Below are 4,911 nucleotides of genomic sequence, written 5' to 3'. Positions count from 1 at the left end.
AGAATCTCCCCTCCCTCTTCAAATCTCACCGAGACAGATCAGGAGCACGAGGATGGCAGTCATGGCGTCTCCTCCCACTGCCCTGCTCTGCAGATGGATGAGCCCTCAGTGCTGGCAGGACAGAGACACACAGGGTGTGGACACTCAGAGGCTGGGTCCTTCTTGTCATGAGGTTTTGTCATCTGCAGCCACACAGGAAGTGGAACTGCCCTCCCCAGGCGCCTGGGTCTCATTCCTTTAGGTCTGAGGTTGGGGCAGGCACCAGACCCTCTGCAGACATTTCAGACAGAAATGGGGTGACCCCCAGCCACTGTCTGTCTGGTTTATCCTTGTCTCACTGAGAGCCGGGATGTAGCGGCAAACAGAACTGCTGCTTCCTGTGTCTATCCTTCCAGATGAGGGTGAACAGAGGCTTCTCCTTCCTTCTCACAGCCTCCCCCAAGGTCTCCCTCCCTCCTCCAGCCCGTCCATCAGCTCAGCGTTGCCGGGTCCTTACCATGGCAGTCGTCTCTCCAGCCCTGGAGATGCTTCAGGGAAGACACAGTTCCATGCTGCAGGCAGACTCAGATCAGCAGAGACGCATCTCACATCTGGCTGTGCCGTCCAGGCTGAACTGCATGTGACAGTGAGCACAGAGGAGAAATGCAGGGAAATAGGGGAAGAAAAGTTGACTTCTTTCTTGGCACTGGATTGTGAATTTTCTTGCAACCAAATAGTCCCCTTCTCAACTTCCCCTTTTTAAAACTTTTTTGCTACAGCGTCGAGCCCCACCCAGCTGGAACAAACCTCTGAGTCTTTCCTTCCTCTTTAGTGCCCCTGTGCCCTTGGCCGTCCCTCTGCACCTCCATTCCTGCTCAACATTTCTGGAACAATGACTTATGTTTGAGCTTTGATTTGGTGAGTGGGGGAGGGAGCTGATATTTATTCAATGATCGGTTATCATCCACTGCCTGTGTGACCTCGGGCGGTAATGAACCATCTCTGAGCCTCAGTCTTTTCCTTTGTGGACTGTTTTCACAAATCCCACTCATCACCGTGGTTGTGGGGTCAGTGGTGCCTGGGACATTGGGAGGGGCTCATTTGTGCTTCATTTTCAGACCAAGGTAAGATCTGAGGTGTTTGGGACATGAGAGGATCTTGGTGTTGGTTGGTTGATGCATGTACTCATGATGTCGCCCCTGACCCTAATGGAGAAGTGTACATCAGGCATTTCTGAAATACCAGAGAATCAAGATCATGAGCAGAAAAAGAGGTATGGAAGTTCCCAAGGGTAGACGGATCCACAAGAAAGAACAGAGGCCAGAGATGAGATGCCACAGGGTGGCGGGACCATCAAGGGGTCATTAGGGTGGAGGTTTCCACCACTGAGTGGAACCGGGAGAGGAACCTGGGGATCTGCAATGACAGAGAGGGGCTCTGGGCTCCAGATGAAGGTGGGAGGCTGCGTCTTCCAGCCACACCTGAGGCTCAAGTGGACCCCAAGCAGCCCAGAGGAGTTCCCTCAAGGGAGTGCACCATACTCTCCAGTGATAGAGCTGCTGGGATTCCAAAGAAAGAAGCACTGAACACCAGGGTGTGCATAGAGCATTTATTAGGGAGACTTCTGTATAGTGAGATGTTCTTGTCTCCTTGCCCAGCGTCTGCTTGTGCATCTCAAGGATGTGCTTCCACATAGCAGTATGTTCCTGAGATGGACAAGGAGGCACTGGGTGTTCTACACAAAGCTTTAACCAACCAACCAACCAAACAAACAAAAAATCCTAGAGAATATTATCTCTCAGTACAGTTGTTTTTTGGGATGTACAGGCAATTCGTTTCAGTTCCCTCTACATGTACCCAAATCTGACCGTACTCCAGCCTCAATGTTGTCTCTGCTTGACCTGCATATAGGAAAAGTTTGCTGTTCATACACGCAGGTCTTGCTTCTCACAAATGCCATAGTTTGATCCCTGTTTGGTTGAAAAAATTGTGTCTATAAGAGACCCCAGGAACTCAAGGTTGCCTTGCTCCAGGGTCGCCTGGATTTTGAGTGTATTTGGAAATGAGAAGCAAGGATTACAATCTGGAGTGCATGGCATGGCAAGACACAGTGCGTCCAGAGAGGGAAGTATGATATTGGGATACATACCGGTTTTCACCTGTGGTTCCTTGCTTGTAACTCCCATAGCCCTTGTTATAGTCTTTTGTTATAACGTTGGCTGTATTGGGCCTCAGGGGAGGCCTCTGACCGCCTCCTCCTCTTCCTTCACCTGCTCAAGGCAAGGATCTGCCTTTTTGATGGTGGATCTTAAGACCCTCCCAGAAGACGGTCTTACCCTGTTCCTTGTGGGAGGAAATGCTGACATCATGAAGCTTCCATAAAAGCCCAAGAGGACTGGGTTTCATGAGTTTCTGGATGGCTGAGCATGCAGTGGTTCCTGGAGGGTGGCACCCAGGGAGGGCATGGAAGTCCCGTGCTCCTTTCCCCATGCCTCCTCCTATGTGTCTCTTTATCTGTGTCCTCTGCAGTGTGCTTTGTATTCAACCAGGAAATGTCCATGTCTCCCTGAGTTCTGTGAGCTGCTACAGCAAATTAAACCCAAAGAGGGGGTCATGGGATCCCCAACTTGAAGTCGGTTGCAGGTCTGGATTTGGCAACAGTGTGGAGGGCAGTCTTGGGGACTGAGCCTTCAATCTGTGGGATCTAGGACTGTCTCTGGGTAGACAGCATCAGAACTGACTTAGACATCCCAGCTGATGTCTAAGCTACTGGGCTTGGGGAAAAACCCCACACATCTGATCCTACAAGTCTTCTGTGTTGATGATTGTTGATGATTGTTGATGATGATTGTTGATGATTGTTGATTGTTGATGATTGATGATTGATGATGATTGATGATTGTTGATGATTGTTGATGATTGATGATTGCTGATGATTGTTGATGATTGATGATTGTTGATGATGATTGTTGATGATTGTTGATGATTGATGATTGTTGATGATTGTTGATGATTGCTGATGATTGTTGATTGTTGATTGTTGATGATTGTTGATGATGATTGTTGATGATTGATGATTGTTGATGATTGCTGATGACTGTTGATGATTGTTGATGATTGGTGTAAGAGCAGAGGAAAAACACCTTAGAGAGAGCTCTCTGTACATAGAGAGGTAAAGGAGGTTCTTATCAGCAACAAAGGAGAGGCTGACAGAGCTGCTTAGAAACAGAGTTCCCTGATTCCAGAGGTTCAAAGCCAGAGCTGCTGTCAGTCCACTGCAGGAGATGTTGTTGCTGGGAAAATGTTCTCTCGAGAGCATCTTACCTGAACTCCTGACATCCTAAAGAAGATCTAGTGATAAACCTTGTCAAAGCAGGAGATGGGTGAAGAACATGAAAGAGTTTCTTGTGGGGTTTTAAAAAAGTCCTTAGAAACAGTTCTCATCTGAGACCTGGAAGCATGAGCCTCCTGTCCTTCAGGCCTTTCTGGCCCTGTGGGGTATGAGTTTGACCAAAGTCATCTCAGCCTTGCACCTGTGACTTTCCTGTTGAGTGTCTGCAGTGAAGGGATTGGGTTACGAAGTTTAACTTGAGAGTTTCAGGAATTTGGTTGCGGGGAGGGCTTCTTTCTACATCATTAGCAAAAGGGTTAATTTTTCAGTGTTTTCTAGAAACAACCTAATTTGCTTTATCAGTACCTGGGTATACTCAAGACCTCAGCTTGGGTTCCAGCCTGCAGGTGGAAACAGGCATCTGTCCAACCCACAGAGCAGTCATGGCACTTTCTCTCTCTCTCAGAACAAAGCAAAAAGTGTACGAAACCGTGGGACCCTAGAGAGACTGTGGTTCCCCCTCTTCTGTATTTGTGGACAGACCCTGGGATAGCTCCACTCAGTGACCCCAGCCACACTCAGCACTAAGCCACTTTCCCGGATGGGCATGACAGACTCACTTTATCATTGCTGGACCAGGCATGTCTCGCACATGAGTGTGAGACTCACATGGGCCCCACCATGCGGGGCACAACACAGAGCTGATACTAAACTTGGAAGCATGGAAACTGCAGGGTAGAAGCGGCTACAGCAATGCTCCTCATCAGCTTTCATTCCTGAGTGAGCCCTGGGAGAAACTGTATAGAAGATCACGTGTATAGGAGAAAACCCCACCCAAGAGAAATAAAAATCAAAGCGTCCATTACAAAAAAAAACAGGCAATTATAGAAACGAATTAGGAAGCTATTGTGACGTGAAAAATAGTAAATCATATCAACACATTTAGAAATAATTGCATCAAGGACAAGACACAGCTGAAATGATGAACATTGTATTGGTGTGGAATATCAATTAAATTTTTCATTAGTCATCAGAGAAAAACTAGAAATGAATAAAATAGAAAACACAATTAATGCGCACAAGAAACAGAATGGAGAGGAAACAGATATCTCTCTATGTGTCACACTTTCAGAATGAAGGAAATGAGTATGTTAGTAAATATGCAAGTAAATACTTGCAAAGAAAATGGTTGACATTTTTATAGAAATGAAGAAAGAACATGAGTTTAACGCAAACAAATTAATAAATAAAATTAATGTCTTAACTATGATAGAGTAAAAGCTACCTAGAATAGATTAAAAGTAATTTCAAAATTACTGGAGAAAACAAAAACTATTCTCAAAGGAAAGACGAGCACATTGGGACTGGATTTCTCAAGAGTAAAAAGTGACAAGAAAATGACTGGGGGTTGAGGTTCCAGTTGGCTGAATGGAGAGGGCTGGAGTCTGCCTACTCACCAAGAGGACCCAAAATGGCGAGTAAATACCAACAGGTCAAGTGGATCTTCCAAGAGGATGCTGGGGTTCACCTGAGAACCATGAGGACATGGAGAGAAGAGAAGAGAAGAGGTGGGAGCCAGGAGAGGCTCTAACATGGGGAAG

The 4,911-nt window shown here is 46.6% G+C and overlaps 1 long non-coding RNA gene across 1 annotated transcript; it reads right to left on the bottom strand.

Annotated features, from left to right (window-relative positions):
* Nucleotides 1–14: 14 nt before the first annotated feature.
* Nucleotides 15–2,912, bottom strand: LOC111533762. The gene is made up of 3 exons (XR_003310016.1): nt 2,316–2,912; nt 497–1,949; nt 15–111 (listed from the first exon to the last, which is right to left on the bottom strand). It is a non-coding gene; the product is annotated as an uncharacterized LOC111533762 (long non-coding RNA).
* Between the last annotated feature and the right edge of the window lie 1,999 nt (nt 2,913–4,911).

Source organism: Piliocolobus tephrosceles, chromosome 21 (assembly GCF_002776525.5).
Source record: "Piliocolobus tephrosceles isolate RC106 chromosome 21, ASM277652v3, whole genome shotgun sequence".
NCBI lineage: Eukaryota > Metazoa > Chordata > Mammalia > Primates > Cercopithecidae > Piliocolobus > Piliocolobus tephrosceles.
Note: the sequence above shows the minus strand (reverse complement) of the source record. Positions and strands in the feature narration are given on the sequence as shown.